This window comes from Neophocaena asiaeorientalis, unplaced genomic scaffold, assembly GCF_003031525.2.
Source record: "Neophocaena asiaeorientalis asiaeorientalis breed wild unplaced genomic scaffold, Neophocaena_asiaeorientalis_V1.1 scaffold188, whole genome shotgun sequence".
Lineage (NCBI taxonomy): Eukaryota > Metazoa > Chordata > Mammalia > Artiodactyla > Phocoenidae > Neophocaena > Neophocaena asiaeorientalis.
The window spans coordinates 1,350,063-1,369,715 of record NW_020174156.1 but is presented as its reverse complement, the minus strand read 5'-3'; the positions used below and the strand labels follow the sequence as shown (position 1 = coordinate 1,369,715).

The following is a 19,653-nucleotide window of genomic DNA, read 5'->3' as shown; positions in this document are numbered from 1 at the left end:
TTAAATACAAAGAAAATGTCTTGAATTCAGACAGTCGGAAGACTTTTACCAGTATCAGGATTCAGACAGACTTTAGGCAGAGGCTTGAGCATTTAGAAGAAGCTTGCCATCATAAACCACTGTTTACAGGATTCATCTAGTCTTTTAGAACCTGGCCATGTTCACACATCATTTGACTCTGATCTTTCCCACGCTTGGAATTTTCAGATCAGGCTCTGGTTTCTTGCCCACAATCTTCCACATCCCCACATAGTTAATCTCCTAGTGGCTCTGACAGCTTGCTATTGACCAATGAGTCAGTGATATTCCATAGTTGTTTTAAAAATAAATCATTAACAAAGAAATTTATCTACTTTTGTTCCTGACTTTCGCACATATTAACTTATGGCTACTTTTCAGACAGACAGCCATGTTCTACCCCGCACCCGCCTTTATTGTCATCAAATGAAACTGCTTCCTTTTAATCATTTTCTGATCATGAGCATGTCTTCCTCTGGTTTGCTTATTCAGCTTCTCCCCTATACATTTTTATCACATGTTGGAGATCTCTCAATTCCTTAAGCTCATGTCACATTTCACTTCAAGTTTTTTTCCTTAAAACATCTCATCAATACCCAGTCCTTTAATTTGAGCATAGGTGAAGTCGACTCAAAATTGTACCCCCAGTCCACACTCTCCTCTGAATTCCAGACTGCTATATCCAACATACTACTTCCCCTCTCCTCCTGAATATTTGCAAGCCTCCCACTACACGTCCACACCAAACAAACGAAGAGAGTAACTCAAAGCTGCTCCTCTTCCTGTAGTCCCTTCTTTGTGCAATGCCCTTCCAATTCACCTATGTAGGCATGCCAGAAACAAAGGAATTATAGGCTACCTCCTATGCCCAGTGCAATAGAGAATGCTCCTCTCTCTTCCTGATATGTATCTGTTGATTCCATCCACTTGTTTCCATCTCTACAGCTAGGGACCAGCATCACTTCCCTGACCTATTGACAAGATCTTCCTCTGCCCTCACTGAACCTGTTCTTCTGTCCTCCTAATTTATCTTTAACACTGCATCCAAAGTAACTATTTTAAAACACAGATATGATCTTTATAACATCTCAGTTGCTTCTCATTCTACCTAGGTGCCTAGAATCCTAAACTGTAAACTGTCCCACTTACCTTGCCCACCCCTCATGTTCTTTCATACATGTTATCCTCACTCTTTGCAAAGGGTACAGAGGGTTTCTTTAATTTACTCCACTTTTGCATGTTTGTTCCACTCATAGGGTAATAACCTATGCCACTCACTGCATCTGAAACACCTGGAAAGTTCTCCCTGACTTCACCTCACCCATCCAAGTCTAGGTCGGAGCCACCTGCTATATATGTTCATGATACCATGTAAATATGTTCAAATTCTACATTTACTTGTGAAGTTATTTGACCACCCATCTTCTCCTCTAGACTGGGAGCTCCACGAGGCAGCAATGTTGTGTATTTTGCCCACAGTGTTCTCCAATGCTTTAACAGAATGCCTACAAGGTACAGGCAATCCATAAACATTTGTTGAATATACCAGTAAATGAGTGTAGGAGAAGACTGCAGTTTCCTGAATTTTCTGTTGTATGTAGTACTTGGTTCTACATAAAGTGGTATCCATGCACGGTTTCTATGTGCTTGTTTCTGGTGGCTTACAACTCAGCTGTCTGGGATCTTTAAAATCAAACAAGAGATAATTTCCAAAGATACCTAACTTAAAAGAAATGTTATTATCAAAATAGTATATGTACATGGGAGCAAATGAAAAGAACAGCTGAGTTTATGATGAAAAGTAATCGATTGTCATCTCTTCTCTGTACCCCAAACCCACCTCTCAGAGGCACTTTCTTTAATTATTCCTCCTTTCAGTGTTTCTCTTCATAGCACTGGTTCTAGATTTATCAAATATTTGAATAGTATAAATTGATTCCCTGATATTAAAAAGTGAATATTTAACTTACACTACCCTTCCCCATTTCTTTTCAAAGCTTAACACTTACACAATTATGCTGAGTAGGTTGTTTCTCTACTTTTAAATAATATCTGACCCTTTACATTTCTGCAGTATCTTCCAAATCTTCCCTTGAAAGATGTTTTATTTTTAAAACTTTGCAGTTTATGGTTTTACTCTTATATTTTGCATTTTCCCAAAAAGGGCATGCTAACAAATGTATAATCTGATTACGTCCTAGTATTCCTTCTGCAAGTTTACACATTATTAAAATATGCCTAAAAATGAGAAAAAACTTGCTCCCAAAGTGTACTGGTTAAAATGTATTCAATAGTTCATGCATATTTACTTTTTTATAAGTGAAAAATGTTGAACTATGTAAATTAATAAATTTATAAGCGATCTGAAAAAAATTTGGTAATTTCTTAGGACAAGGAGGGTAAAAATAAAAGGAAAAACTTCTGACTATTAAATAAAGCTAAATTATGTCTTGGTTTGCTATAGTTTTACCTTCTACTTTACAAATAATCTATTTATAATAAATTCCACTTGAATTTAAATTTAACATAGATAAAGAATTTTTCACATGCAAGATGAGTCAAACATCTCCAGGTGAGATTCACCAACCTAAGAATTCATTGAGTCAAATTACTCAAAGTAATGGTTGCAAATATTTTTAGAAGTGAAAATAGAAGAACGTTTATAAATCAATGAAATTTTAGATAATTTTTGCCAGAAGTAGGTAGAACATAGTTCAATTCACATTTTTTCCCCTCCTTCCTTCCTTTCCTTCCTTCCTCCCTTCCCTCTTTCCTTCTTTCCTTCCTTCTTCCCTCCCTCCCTCCCCTTTTCTTTAAAGTAATAGAGTAGAAAAGAAAATCCCTAATGGCTTCGAAATTTCTCCATCGATACCATCAATACCTCTACAACTATAGAGCTTAGGGTTTGATAGAATTTTGCATTTATAATTAAATTTCTAAGGTTGACATTCAGAATACACAGAAGAGAAGACAACTTAGATTCATGTGGAAAAAAATATCTTCATATGTAACAAAATTATTTAAGAAAATATTTTCTATTTAGAAAATAAAATGTATATACATTTTAAAATAAGAAATTTAATGTAAAGAAGATGGAAAACTAAGTTTTGACTGACAAAGATGTGTGGGTATGTTGTAAATATCTATAAACAAAATCTGAGAAAACAAAGGAAGCTTGTCCTATTTTATGAATAAATCGACTGCACTTCTATAAAAACTGAAACAGTCCATTAATTAACCTCAGTTTTCCCAATTCTTTTAATTCATTTGACTAACTATTCTATCATTAGTATTTGCTTCTCAACATAAAGTCTCTATTGACAATTATTTATTAAAATAAGGCAAAAAAAGAGTAGAAGCACATTTTTGAATTTAATAAAGGCAATACAAGGTCATTAGGTAGATAACATTTTTTGTATTCAAATAAATAAACCAGATCAATCCATTTACCATGAGGCAGTCACTATGATTGTTCAAATGGCATCAATGGTCTATTCATTCTGGAACATTCTGTACATTCTCAGTTTCTTTAATCTTTTTAAATCTATCAGAATGGGTTCCAAGTCTTATCTAGATCCTTTATCATTTCAAAGAAAAGTGTCTGTAAATGGTCACCCCATAGCAGTTAGAATGCTATTCCAATTATAAGATTTAAACAATTTATATTAGTTTTTATACTTTTAAGGTTTCATAGCTTATTGTACAAAGTTGAGGGAAGAATTCATAAATTAAATAATGTTCAATTATCAAATCGCTAGCAAGTAAATTAAAATTCTTGGCAAACAACTGTAAAAGAGCATCTTATGTTTAGAAGTTCCTAACACACATCTTTTAGATTCCCATTACAGTGCTAAAAACTAGGAATGACAGACAACTTAGGCTGTAAAGGCAAGACCAATGGAACTTAATCATGAAATCAATTGGAAACTTACTATGGTTTATTGGTAGAAAATAAACCAAATTGCCAATTTTATGCATTCGGCTTTAGAAATAATATCTATATTATCTAGAAACCATTCCTCAATTGCATCTTTCTAAAGTAAGTAAGGTGTTATTCTCACTTCCTTCCTCCTTACCAAATATCTCTTCCTCTATATTTATTTAGAGAATATAATTCCTAAAAAATTCCTAAAAAATGAGTGGAAAAAAAGATTATTGGATTACAGAAATATATTTTTTTCTTTGGGTAAATATATAGAAAATATAAGGAAACATCATAGAAACAGTACATACTGAGTTTTGTAATGCAGAAATACATACATAAAGCATATAGAATGCCTTCCTTGGGATGAGATTATAGAAACAAGTATTATAGCTAGAATATAAGAAGATTAGAATCTGGTCCTTAGCCTGGTTTTTAGTAGGTTCTCAGTATACAAACACATGTGAATAAACAAAGAAATGTGTAAATAATTTCTAGTATTGAGAAAAAACTATAAGAGAATGTTCTCCATAATACTCATGTTTAAAATCACTAGGAAAATATTAAAATAAGGTTAATTACAGTGTAGTAACTTACCTCATAGTGTCATTGGCAGATTACATGAGACAAATGACTTAGTACAAGACCTGATAGCTTAAGCATATAGAAGGTACATAATGAAGGTTCTTATTATCATTGTTAGTTATTTCTTCAACAAAATATGTGTAAAGAAATTATTAAGGCATTAGGATTAATACATTTTGATGTATGAAAAAAATTAGAAAGAAAATATTAACATTTAATTATGCATAAGAAATTATCATGAAGTCCACAGAGTTTTTAAATAACATTAACAATTTATAGCAAAGCTTCATATTTGCAAAAATGTTACGTAAAACTTAAAATCACCTCAGTAACTTAAAATTTTGGCATATTTACTAATGATCAGGAGCGTTAGACTATTGTTATGTGTCCTGCTAAATATGAGCTCAATAAAGTATACATGGCCCCTCTTTTTTTAATTTAAATTATGTATTTCCTTGAACAAAATCACTTTATTAATTTTTACATTAAATGGTAAATGAGTCATGTAACAATAACTTATAGAAATAAAATTATAAATCAAAGCACAGGAAAAGATCACACAAAAAGGAAATCTCCAAGTTACCTTTATTTTAAAAAAGCTGCTTAAAGTTGCACTGTAAATCTTGAAGAATACTACTTTATATTGCTAATGCAGACATGCTGTACAAAGTTAAAATGAATCAAAATGTGTATAGCTATATATGTGAGTTACAGTAAAATTAAACCTCACATGATAAAGTTGGATTTAGGTGATTGTGTAGATTGTAATTTCAAGTTGTAACTTTTTTGAAAATCCATTTTCTCTTTCAAGTCATCTGATTTGCCTAGTGAAATTATAAAAGACACAATAAAATTAAAATATTTTCCAGGAAACACATTTTGTGCAAATACAAATTTAAGTGATTAATTACTATTCTCAGTAAATATGATATTCCCTGAAATGTGTCTCATCAAAGTAATTTATCCTACAGCAAGGATGGTAGTAGTGAAGTGCTAATGGTCCTTGATATATGAGGCCATCTTCTCCTTGGTTCGGATGTAGCTTGGAATGAAATTCCATTTAGAAGTGTAACCTTAGATTTTCTCAGCATTTTACAGAAGCAGGAATAAAGGATTTTGCATTACACACTTCTCTAACTCATCCTATCTATTGCTCTCATTCCTATATTGAAGGTCTCATGTTGCTGGGTAAGAACTTAAATCTAGTTCTGTCTTAAATGTCCAGCCACTAACAGATTAGATGCACTGCCAGTCAACATGCGCACGCACTGACTGTCTACATTACTTGCCCCTGCTGTGCTCTTGTTTACAGGAAGACGTAAACTCACATGTCTTTTGCAAATGATCCTCCTTGGTAAGTTGTAACCATTACATGTTTGGAAATACAGGTGAGGTGACAGTTATTTAGTGATTAAGGAGCACTTTTCATTAGCAAATTATTAGATTACATAAGCAGGGTCATAGATAGGAAGCAGGTTTAAAGAAACTCTAATTTTATTCACTGAAGAGCTGGGAGGTCCAGCCTCTGTCCAGAATCCCACAAGTCTATGGCAGAGCTGGTGAGGACCAGAGCCCAGCATTCTTGCTCCAAAGCCAGTGTTTGCTGTTTCCACTACTGCATTCAGGGATTGCCAGAAAATGACTCACAGATAATTATGTGAGAAACTGTGCTTTTACAAAATTTGGACTGGGTCCCAGAAACCAGATCAAGATATTTTAATTATCACTGTCTACTCTTCAAAATGATTTGAGAATGTATAATTAAATTTATGACAACACAGAAATGTTACCAACGAGGGTGTGGAAGACTGTACTTAGTAAAAGAGTAGGCTCGTCCCTTGTTACTGCTATTCAAAGGCCCTGAAAGAATGCTGGGCTAATGTGTGAAACTTTATAAATATTTGTTGCATAAACAAATAAATGAATTTTTTAAATTAATGAACTAGGACGGCAGGGAAGATGGCGGTAGACTAGGATGCAGAGATCACCTTCCTCCCCACAAATACATCAGAAATACATCTACACGTGGAACAACTCCTACAGAACACCTACTGAACACTGGCAGAAGACCTCAGACCTCCCAAAAGGCAAGAAACTCCCCACGTACCTGGGTAGGGCAAAAGAAAAAAGAATAAACTGAGACAAAAGAATAGGGATAGGACATGCACCAGTGGGAGGGAGCTGTGAAGGAGGAAAGGTTTCCACATACTAGAAGCCCCTTCATAGGTGGAGACTGCGGGTGGCGGAGGGGGGAAGTTTCAGAGCTTTGGAGTAGAGCACAGTCACAGGGGTGCAGAGGGCAAAGCGGAGAGACTCCCGCACAGAGGATCGCTGCCGACTGGCACTCACCAGCCCGAGAGGCTTGTCTGCTCACCTGCCGGGGTGGGCGGGGCTGGGAGCTGAGGCTCGGGCTTCAGTTGGAGTGCAGGGAGAGGGCTGGCGGCGTGAACACAGCCTGAAGGGGCTAGTGCACCATGGCTAGCTGGGAGGGAGTCCGGGGGAAAAGTCTGGACCTGCCGAAGAGGCAAGAGACTTTTTCTTCCCTCTTTGTTACCTGGTACGCGAGGAGAGGGGATTAAGAGCGCTGCTTAAAGGAGCTCCAGAGACAGGTGCGAGCTGCAGCTAACACAGCGGACCCCAGAGACAGGCATGAGACACTAAGTCTGCTGCTGCCGCCACCAAGAAGCCTGTGTGCGAGCACAGGTCACTATCCACACCTCCCCTCCCAGGAGCCCGTGGAGCCGGCCACTGCCAGGGTCCCGGGATCCAGGGACAACTTCCCCAGGAGAACGCACAGCACGCCTTAGGCTAGTGCAATGTCAGGACGGCCTCTGACGCAGCAGGCTCTCCCCGCATCGTTCCCCTCCCTCCCCCCGGCCTGAGTGAGCCAGAGCCCCCAAAGCAGCTGCTCCTTTAACCCCGTCCTTTCTGAGACAAGAACAGACACCCTCCAGCGATCTACACGCAGAGGCGGGGCCAAATCCAAAGCTGAATCCCGGGAGTTGTGCGAACAAAGGGAATCTCTCCCAGCAGCCTCAGGAGCAGCGGATAAAATCTCCACAATCAACTTGATGTAACCTGCATCTGTGGAATACCTGAATAGACAACGAATCATCCCAAATTAGGAGGTGAACTTTGAGAGCAAGATTTATTATTTTTTCCTCTTTTCCTCTTTTTGTGAGTGTGTATGTGTATGCTTCTGTGTGAGATTTTGTCTGTATAGCTTTGCTTTCACCATTTGTCCTAGGGTTCCATCAGTCCTCTTTTTTTTTTTTTACTTTTTAAAATTTTTTTTTCTTAATTATTCTTTTATTTTAATAACTTTATTTTATTTGCTTTATTTTATTTTGTTTTATCCTCTTTCTTTCTAATTTTTCTTCCTTTTATTCTGAGCCGTGTGGATGAAAGGCTCTTCATGCTGCAGCCAGGAGTCAGTGCTCTGCCTCTGAGGTGGGAGAGCCAACTTCAGGACACTGGTCCACAAGAGACCTCCCAGCTCCACATAATATCAAACAGCGAAAATCTCCCAGAGATATCCACCTCAACACCAGCACCCAGCTTTTAAATCCAAGGAGAAACACGCCAAGACACATATTAATCAAACTGTCAAAAATTAAATACAAAGAAAATGAATTAAAAGCAGCAAGGGAAAATCAACAAATAACACACATGGGAATCCCCATAAGGTTAACAGTTGATCTTTCAGCAGAAACTCTGCAAGCCAGAAGGGACTCGCAGGAAATATTTGAAGTGATGAAGGACAAAAACCTACAAACAAGATTACTCTACCCAGCAAGGATCTCATTACAGTAACACATTCATAGTAGGGGACTTTAACACCCCACTCTCACCAATGGACAGATCATCCAAAATGTCACCAATGGACAGATCATCCAAGCTTTAAATGATACATTAAACAAGATGGACTTAATTGATATTTGTAGGATATTCCATCCAAAAACAACAGAAAACACATTTTTCTTAAGGGCTCATGGAACATTCTCCAGGACAGATTATATCTTGGGTCACAAAGCAAGCCTTGGTAAATTTAAGATAATTGAAATTGTATCAAGTATCTTTTCTGACCACAATGCTATGAGATGAGATATCAATTACAGGAAAAGATCTGTAAAAAATACAAACACATGGAGGCTAAACAATACACTACTTAATAACGAAGTGATCACTGAAGAAATCAAAGAGGAAATCAGAAAATACCTAGAACAAATGACAATGGATACACAATGACACAAAACCTATGGGATGCAGCAAAAGCAGTTCTCAGAGGGAAGTTTATAGCAATACAATCCTACCTTAAGAAACAGGAAACATCTCGAATAAAAAACTAACCTTGCACCTAAAGCAATTAGAGAAAGAAGAACAAAAGAAACACAAAGTTAGCAGAAGGAAATAAATCATAAAGATCAGATCAGAAATAAATGAAAAAGAAATGAAGGAAACAATAGCAAAGATCAATAAAACTAAAAGCTGGTCCTTTGAGAAGATAAACAAAACTGATTAGACAGAATCATCCAGAAAAAAAGGGAGAAGACTCAAATCAATAGAATTAGAAATGGAAAAGTAGAAGTAACAACTAACACTGCAGAAATAAAAAAGATCATGAGAGATTACTACAAGCAACTCTAGGCCAATAAAATAGACAACCTGGAAGAAACGGACCAATGCTTAGAAAGGTATGACCTTCCAAGGCTGAATCAGGAAGAAACAGAAAATATGAACAGACCAATCACAAGCACTGAAATTGAAACTGTGATTAAAAATCTTCCAACAAACAAAATTCCACGACCAGATGGCTTCACAGGCGAATTCTATCAAACAATTAGAGAAGAGCAAACACCTATCCTTTTCAAACTCTTCCAAAATATAGCAGAGGGAGGAACATTCCCAAACTCATTCTACGAGCCCACCATCACTCTGACACCAAAACCAGACAAGGATGTCACAAAGAAAGAAAACTACAGGCCAGTATCACTGATCAACATAGATGCAAAATTCACTTTGTTATAAAGCAGAAACTAACACACCATTGTAAAGCAATTATAGTCCAATAAAGATGTAAAAAAAAAAAATTAATGAACTCATAGAATAGCCTCCAATTCAGGCTCTGTTCTAATATTGGATGAGCTTTGGAATTCTGCATAATTAAATATTTATGGCAGAAAATTATTATGAATTATGTCAATGATGTCTGATAAATTCTCTTTTTTTAATTTTTTAATATATTTATTTATTTATTTTTGAGAACTACAAATACACACTACAGTATGGCTGGAACATATACCATAGATGTGTCTATATAATTATGGACTATATTACCATATAGTGGAGGCTAGAGATAAGCAGGACTCATATGAAAAGGACCTTGTTTACTAACTTGAGAAGTTTGAGTCATTTTAGTAAGCAGTGGGGAGCCATTCAAAGACTGCAAACACATCATTTACAATGATCACTCTGAGAGGAGTTTCTCAAAAAGCATTGACGGAGACCCAGACAAGAGCCAGAAAGTAAGGTATGTCTGCTTGACTCAAAGAATTGCTCCATAGCAATCAGTTCATTGTTATGATGTAAGCATGATTTTCTTTCTTAAAAAGTAATCTTCTGTCACATTAATTTTGCCAATTTGCTTTTTATTGGCTTTGTAGTTTTACTTGTATTTAATATGTAAATTACACTTGGTTTTATATTTTCCCTACTGGTTCCCATTCAGTGCCTCATATCACACACACTCACACACACACACACACACACACACACACACACACACATACACACACACACACCTGTAAGTTAAAGATCAATTGTACCTGAAAACTTTACATACATTACGAAGATAGAATATACTTTCCATCAACATATTAACTAAACTCAATCTAGCACCATGATTATAAGTGTCCAGGAATCGAAGGATATAAGTTAGGAAGCTTTGAATAAGAAAGAGAAGTCAGTCCATGAGAAGCTTATCTCCTGCCACCAAAATAAACTAGATTTTCAAATGATGCTCCTTAAATACTCAGAATTTTCTACTGGACTTTTAGCCTTAGAATGCCAGGAGCTGCATCAAAAAATTACTATACCCTAGTAAAGGGCAACACATGATAATATATTCCTACTTCAAATAGAACCAGTTGAATCTCAGAATGAGATATGTATGATATATGTGGATTTATACATATATGTGTGTACCTACATATACATATTTTAAACATAAATCTTCTGTGTAAACTGATCTCTAACAAAGAGATGAGTTATGACTTCAACAAATAACTAACATTTTAAGGCAAGATTTAAAAAAAAAAAAGAAACCACCCAGGCACTAATAAAAAATGTCTCTGACTAGGACAGAATTGGTTGGTCTATTTAAAGCAAAATGTTTCATCTTTTCCATAGTATGTATAGAAAAATTTAATATTAGCACACCAGAGTAAACACATGTGACTGCTTCTGGCCAGAGGTGACAAATGAGGATTTCTGGCATCTTAGGTTCCAAGTGACCCCTGAGTGCTGGGACATCAATAACTCGTATATTTATGTACCCATTTTGACCTACTGATGTGTCTTGTTATTTCAGTTGGGAAGCTCTGCCTTAAGGGACACTCAAGAGCTGAGAAAGCAGGCCATGCCAGGAATCTGCTGACTTCAGGGAAAGGATCAGTTTGCTGCATACAAGCTGCTTGGCTTATCTAACTCTAAGTTAATAAAACTGCTCATGCCTCTAGCAGATGAGTCACACATGAGATGGCAATAATTTTCCATTCAAATGCCAACTGCTTGATTGATAATGGCTGCTTGGAGAATTTTGTTGAGAAACATTCTCAAGCTTTGTCTAGGTCCAGTCAGATATAATGCTCGATTGATTAATGACATCAACCATGGGTGCAGTAGGAGAGAGTAGCATTATTAGCTGACCCAGACCATAGGTGGATTGTACAACATATTCTCTGCAACCGTTTCTTTGAAACTATTTTATGAATTGAACCATTGAATCTTTATATCCTAGATTTGTTGTATGGTTTTGTTTACAAATAATTTAGGTGACAAACCTACCATAATCTTTTGTTGTAAATCTCTGTCTGATTCCATGCTTTTCATGTAGTTGCCTATTTTTATTGATTTATCTCTTTCTATTGATCAGGTAATCTCTAGTTGATTTTATTCCCATTTATCTTTGACATTAAAGTAGAATTTAATAAGCAACCTCACAACAGGACACTGATGAACACAGCCTTGGTCCTAGAGGAAGCTGGATGTGTACACTTTTCCTGTGAGCTCTGCACAGGAGTTTCTGTAACACAAAAGAGATCCCTAGACCAGTGTTGATGAACCCTTGGTTCTATGTTCATTGACTCAGAAAGACTGATAGTAATACCTTGAAAATTACTCATCTCTGTGACTTAGGAGAAGCAGATCAAATTAACAGTGATGAAATAAAGTCCAAGAAGTTGTAGGAATAATGCAGACTAATCAGATTTTTTTTCTTTCCAAATCCACATATGTAATCTTCTTTCAAGTATTTATTTAATGCTCAGCCCAGTCCCCTTTCATGTAAAGAAAGGGAATAATATTTCATTTGTTTGAAAATATGAAAAATTAGCCATCTTATCTTTCAAATAAAAATAACTTTGCTTCTAACATGGTTGGTATCTGGAACATATCAATTGACAGCCCAGAATACCTTCTCTTCAGAGATTTATTACTTTTTATGCTGAACTAGCTGCTAGGGCATTACTATATAGAGCCAAGTGAAAAAATAAAAAAGATGGATATACCAATAGGAAAATGGGCAAAGAAATGAACAGTCTATTCATAGAACAAGAAATACAAATGGCTAATAAATTTAAACAGTCCACCTTGCTAGTCATCAAAGAAATGCATATTAAAGTGAAACATCTTTGGAAATGTTTAAAATAAAATGATATTGGGATTCAGGGAAGCAGGTGCTCTCCCACAGGGGTATAATCTCTCCTAGAGGCTAATTTGACAATATGTATCAATACTTTTATGGGTCATATACTTTCACCCAGCAGTTCCTTTACTGAAAATGTATCCTAAGAAAACTTTCCCCAAAGGCCTTGCTTATAATATTCTTAGTTCTCTCTTTAAAAGTGACTTAGCCTTAAAGCAGGTTATAGAGTTTGGAAACATCACATTGTGAATTACTCAGCACTTTCCTCATGTGAGCACTTGAGCTGAGAAGGGATATTGGAGGATGGTGGAGGATAGGGGCAACGAGTGCTTGGAAAGGATAGAAACAATAAAAGTAGCAGAAGCAATCAAGGATTAAGAAGAAAAGTGTCATGGACTTCAACCTCACAGTCCTGCTGAGGATCAGATCTGGGACTATCCTCTGACTCCTTTCTTTGTCTCTAATTAGTGTCTTTCTCCTGTCCCATCACGAGGAAATCTAATTGGCATGTACTGCCGCTGCACAGAGAAGTGGTCCTCAGTGGCAGAGCTCGGTCTACATCACTGCTAAACAAGCAACATTGGTTACATACTTCCCCTCACTCCAGTTCAATAAACTTTCTCACTTAAATATTTAACAAGACATAAAGTTATAGTTTTGCTTGTTTGAGAGGGTGATACCCTCAAGAACATCCAGTTCAACACTTTTGTGAGTCAGAAATGAGACTAAAGCGGTAAACTGGCTTGACTATCATTGCATAACTGGTTGTAATAAACCTGAGTGTTTAGGGAAACGCTTAGTCAAATCCCCCGACAGAGAAAAAAAGCCCCCTAACCTTCACCGTAAAGTTAATGCATTGCCCCTTTCTCATGGGTTGTGAGACTGTAAACAGTAAACTGTGACTTCTGTCCCTATACTTACATAAGTCACGTGAAGGTGTGTGCGCACATTGCCCAGAAAATTAAAGTGTACAAGTTACAGCAAATGGAATATGTGATGTCACAGAATTCTCATGAGGATCACTCTATCCAGGAATTATACTTGCTTAATGGTTTTATGTTGTCGTTAGAGACTAAGGAAGGATTTGTCCCACCCACTGAATCTGCTTTCAACCAGGTAATAAAGTATGACTGGATGTCACTACTGTTCAGCATTTCTGTCCTGAGGAGAAATCAACAAGATCAGAAATACACATGCATCCCATGACGGTGTGACCCCATCATGACCTTAAAGATTGGGTTGTGGGCAAACCTTTCTGGTATAGCTGTGCCCCACACTCCCCTATACACACCTCTCCAAAACAGAGAGAATTTATAACTGCTTAGAAATAGAGAAAAGGATTTAGAAATGGAGGAGGGAAGGATGAAAGTATCTCACTAACAGAGGACTAAAATTAGAATGAACAGTGCATATAGCTTAGCGCTGTCTTGGATAATGAATAAATAATATGGAATAATCATCTGACTAACAGCTATGTCTTTGTGTCCCAAAACTTACATCTCAGAGCTTATCAAAAGGATTTTAAACTAGACCTACTGTCCTGGATATTTACAATGTGCTTGGATCAATAGGTTTAGAAGAATAATTCAAGATAAAGTTAATTCAGATGAAACTTGGATTCTACTCGGAAGCCTTTTCTGAATTTTGAGGGGTCCACTCTGGTATTTTCATGTCATGTTTAACCTCAGAACCATCACAGCTTCTCGTCAGGTCTCCAGGATTTCTTTTCCTTCTTACTTTGCACAGACATGCTCATATAAACCTTTCAATGCTCAAGTAGGTAAGGAAGGCAAGGGTTGCAAGTCAGGTGACTTGAGTACAATAAGAATGCTGAAATGGTCTAAATAGATAATTGAGGTTTCTGCTTCGTGAAGTAGTGATCACTCTTAATGCCATGATGATATGCACATGCCATTGGGTGGCAAGGCATTATATTTTTAAAAAACATGTAGGATGGGTCTCAAATGCAGTCAATAAATGTAATCACAGGCCTGGAATTCTGGCTCTTCTAGAGCATAACTATATTTGCTTTGGGATTTAGAGCAAGGAGAAGAAAAATCTATTTGATGATGCTTGCTTTAATCTACCTGGTCTAATGACTGTAAGTCCCAAGTTCATACTGGAGAAGTATTATTTATCCAGAAGAAAAGAAGGTAATAAAATGTTAGTGTTGTATCTTTCGAAAACAAAAAGATGAAAGGAGATTCACATGTACGTGTATTTGTGTGTGATTTTTTAATGCACGGAACAATACTTATCAAATATTGGTCATATTAAAATCTTGCCATTTTTGTAGCAAGATCACAATACCGAAGGTTAAGAGAATAAGAAATCAGACACTGCAATGCCTCTTAAAGTTCTACAAATGATGTTATGAGGTATAATCTGGTATACAGAAGGCATACTTTTAAAATAAAAGAATTCATTATAAAAGATGTATTTCAGGTGTTTTTTTCTTGGTTGCCTATGGCCCAAGGGAGTTTACTTCCAAAATGAAAGTCTTCCCTAACTTCTGACTGAGGGGTAAAAGGTGAAACCCATTCACCCAGTTTTGGGAGGCACAGAATTAAGTGGCTTTTTTTCCTTTTCAGAAGGGAATATTTCTGCAGGTGACAGAGGGAAAAGCATATATCAGAAGAAAAACCAGTTGTTCAATGAATCATTTAATAGTCCTTAAGCTGAAGATTACTAACCTTCAGACTAATATCATAGCTGGCTGAATTTCATAAAATCAAGTCAAATGAATTTGGCAAATACATATTGAACTCCTACTGTGTACCAGGTGATGGAGTAGGCCCTAGTCTAAAAGAGGCTGGTTACAGGTTCAGTAGTTAAATACTACTAAACTCTGGAAACAAACAGACCTCTTCATGTATCTGAGCTTAACAGAGTCTTCTCAAGATGTTAAAATTTCATGTTCGAAGAAAGAAAAAGACTACATAGATTTGAAAAACATATTTAGAATATGTTTGCCAAAAGATAGAAAACCACTAAAATAGTTGTCATCAGAATTGTACAATAACAATATTATACTGCTAACATTTATTAAGAGTTGTGCTCGATCCTGGGCTAAATGTTTTATACGACTTATTTAGTCGCCACATTAACCCTCTGAGTAAGGTAATATTGAAAACATAGTATTATACATAAAACAGTATATAGCACAGAAATTTTTCAATCAGTAATGAATGGATAAATTAGCCCCATTTACAAAGGAGGAAACTGACTTAGTAGTCTCTCTTGGTCAAAGTCACTCAGCTTGCAAGAGTTCAAGCTTTAGTTTAGTGTGGTAAACACCGTGTTAGAACCATACACTTATTCACATGGGAGTATAGAGAAAGGCTCCCTAATCTAGACTGGGGAGAAGGAGGAGGTCATGAAGAAGATGAAATTTCATATTGCTTTTTCCCAAAGCAGGAAATCTGTGCATTTATTACACTGTCTTCTGATGGTCTGCTGGTATGTCATCTTCCCTAATTAAACTGTCAGTCCCCCGAAGCCTTTAAGATGTCTTAATCCATCTTTATTTTTTAGTGCGTTGGGTCATATCTTATACAGTGTAGGTAATAGAGAAGATTTTGCTGACTGGATAAATGACCAAGGAGAGAGTGACTTTGATTAACCAATAGATCAAACCTGCACTGCATGGTGGTCCAGACTTGGGGGTATTTTCGAACACTTTACTGAAAATAAACTACATCGAATGAAGATCATGACTTACAACATCACTGTGTTTGACCCTGTACGCATAAGGTCATGAGACATATTCATCTTTCTAAAAAATATTCATCTTTCATATTATATATAATTACCTAGGAAGATGGTCATGAAAGAAAAGATGTTTGTCACATATATGGGTTTTATTTTATGATTTAATAGCAAGATTCCATTGCTATTCATCAGCAAATAAAATTTAGCCATCTACCCACAGTGAGTTGTTTATTGAATACAGCAAGATTGATTTTAGCTTGTTTTGGCAGGTGAAAATGAACACCATGCTTTGTTCGTTCCAATGCTTGGTAATATACAAAGGAACTAGAACAGAAACAGTTCATATGTTTCTTAGGAGTCAGAGGTCAAGGATTGGTTCATACTGCCATTTCATTGCCCATAAAATATAATACAGAGAAGTTCAGTGAGACTGGCAGGTGTTATTATTGTAGCAACTTATAATATTTGGAAACAATGGTCTTTTTTATAAGTGGGTTTAGCTGTGATTGTTACCTTGTGTAACCAACGATTGCACAGGTATCATTTTGAGTAATAACATGATAAGTAATTTAACAGTAAATGAAAGTGGCATCTGAAGTTCTTCCTTGATCTTTGCTGAAAATACATACCAGGCATGTGGTCATCTTGAATTTTTAACTCACAATAATGGAAGAGTCTTCTAAAGACTCAAGGCCATTGTTTGGATCTAGGTATCCCTAAAGGACCACATCCTTAATGTACTGCCCTCTCTCCATTACTCTATTTTAATTTGCTAAAGGAGAGCTCTTGAGAAATCCGGCTGCACTTATCTACAGTATAGCATTTTGTGGGAATGAACATCTCTTCAGGGCTTGATAAAAAAGATGAGTACAGTACAATCTAGGTCATAAGGCTATAGAAAACATTAGTTAATATAACTACCAGTTTATAGACTTGTTCACAAATCTAGTCTCTGTTTCTTAATATATTGTGTAAAACACAGTGGATCTAAGTCAGTATCACAGCTTATCTTTTTTGTTTTGTTTGTGTGTGTGTGTTTTGTTTCTTTAAAAATCCTAACAGCTTTCAAAAAGAACCAAAGTGAAATGGATTTGTTAAAAAATCCAAAGTGATATGCATTACTTTTCCTTTACCTCAAAATAGCAAAGAGCATATTGGCCATCTACTTCTTGGGTATCTTCAAAATGAGCTTTAAAATTCTACCCTAATAAATTTCCCTGCAGATATGTAAATTAAGACTCAGCACAGACAGACAAATTGAGAGATAGTCTGTAGAAGAATGAGCTTGTGCTCTAAAAAAATGTTAAGGTCATGAAAAACAAACAACATTTTAAAAAGGCTGACACTTCTCTCCAAAAGAGTGGTTGGAATGGAGAGACAGCTATAAGGGATATTTTTAGGATAACTGTCAAAATGTCAGGATGGTCAGTGGGTTGAACAAGAGTATTATATCAATATTAAAATTTACTGATTTGATCATCAAACTGTAGGTGTATAAAAGAATGTCCTTGTCTTAGGAAAAACACAATGAAATATGTAGGATAAAAAAACTGAAGTCTGCAACTTCCTGTCAGATTATAAGACAATTAACTCTCAAATAATTTAGAGAGAAAGTGTGCTTGAGAGAGTGTACAGAGTAAACGTAAAATGATTAAATAACTGAGACAAAATGTTCACTGGTGAATATAAGTAAATGGTGTGCATTTTTGTGATATTCTTTCAAACCTCTTGTGAAATGAAAATTTTATTTTAAAAAAAATTGATAAAAAGAAAAATTTAGGGCTTCCCTGGTGGCGCAGTGGTTGAGAGTCCGCCTGCCGATGCAGGGGACACAGGTTCGTGCCCCGGTCCGGGAGGATCCCACATGCCGCGGAGCGGCTGGGCCCGCGTGCCATGGCCGCTGGGCTTGTGCGTCCGGAGCCTGTGCTCCCCAACGGGAGAGGCCACAACAGTGAGAGGCCCGCGCACAGCAAAAAAAAAAAAAAAAAAAAGAAAAAAAAAAAGAAAAATTTATAGCAGTAAAATTTAAACTAGTATTATTACTCCAAGAATAATCATAATAATTAAGATAATACTTTGTTTTTGCATATTCATTGAACATTAATAAAGCCTCCAAATATGCTAATTTGTTTGACATTATCATTGGAACAAATCTAAGACTACAGATGTCCTTAGTCCCATTTTGTTTTGTTTTGTTTTGTTTTTGCGGTACACGGGCCTCTCACCGCCGTGGCCTCTCCCGTTGCGGAGCACAGGCTCCAGACGCGCAGGACCCGCGGCCACGGCTCACGGGCCCAGCCGCTCCACGGAATGCGGGATCCTCCCAGACCGGGGCACAAACCCGCGTCCCCTGCGTCAGCAGGCGGACTCTCAACCACTGCGCCACCAGGGAAGGCCCCTTAGTCCCATTTTAAAGATGGAGAAACTTGGAAACAGAACTACGTCAATCCTGTAGTTTGAAAGATTTTGATTTGTAGTCCTTTCTGAAGTAACTACACCACAGACTGTGCAAATTGCCCTCATTTAGGTCATGAAGGCAAGCTTGTGGTTTGTCCTGTGCTCACTAATCAGCTATCAAGCTGGAAGAATTTGGGTGGTTGCAGATCACTAACCAGCTCTATAATTTAGAATCAATCTTCTAAGCTGTCTTGTCTATTTTCATTGCATGCTATCAGTTTTCATCCCAAAGCTGTGCTAGCTCTTGGCATGATTGATAGTACAGGTGCACAGTTTTAGGAAAGAAACAATAGGAAACCCTATTGGTTTATGCTGCATTACAAACAGAAAAGGGAAGAAAAACAATCAACGTTAGACAAGTAGAATAGAGAAAATCATTAGAGAAATAAATTTCATTTTCATGCTTTCAAGAATTACATCAAAGAGTACATATTTTACTTGAAAAGGTATAGGTGTTCTTTGGGGATAGAAAGCAAGAAAGCGGGGAGGGTCTAGAAATGCATATTTCCAGAATTCTTATCTCATGAGAATATAAGCCTTGTCTTCTGAATTGAGAATACTTTTCCTTATTTAAAATTACTTGATGTATCTTGGTTTCTTTGTGTATGAGGGCAAATGTGAGAGAACAAAGTTCTCTATGCTAGCTCTTTTAAAAAAATGTTACTACATCCTATAAAGTAGTAGTCTCCAAAGGTAAATGCAATTCAGTGGCTGTACAAGATAATCCACTGAGCTCTGGGTAGAAAAAAAATATATCTAGGTAGGTAGGTAGGTAGGTAGATAGATAGACAGACTTTGTTTTTACATAATATGTTAATATAGTAGTACTGGCATATTATTAATGTAATAGTATGTACTATTTTATTTATTTACATAAATAAATATACATATGTTGAGGATACTTGGTCAAATATTTTTAAACAAATGGTGTGTTCATAAAAGTAGTTTGGAGACCACAACTTTAGTATTCCTAAATAGTATTGGCTATCAAGGGGAAATAAAGAACACTGAACTTTAACATTATATATGTAAGTCT

General features: G+C 36.4%; 1 protein-coding gene across 1 annotated transcript in view; it reads right to left on the bottom strand.

Moving 5' to 3' along the window:
• Positions 1-19,653, bottom strand: part of NAALADL2 (N-acetylated alpha-linked acidic dipeptidase like 2) — a 792,831-nt gene that overhangs the window by 442,365 nt on the left and 330,813 nt on the right. The gene's annotated exons all lie outside the window — the stretch shown is intronic.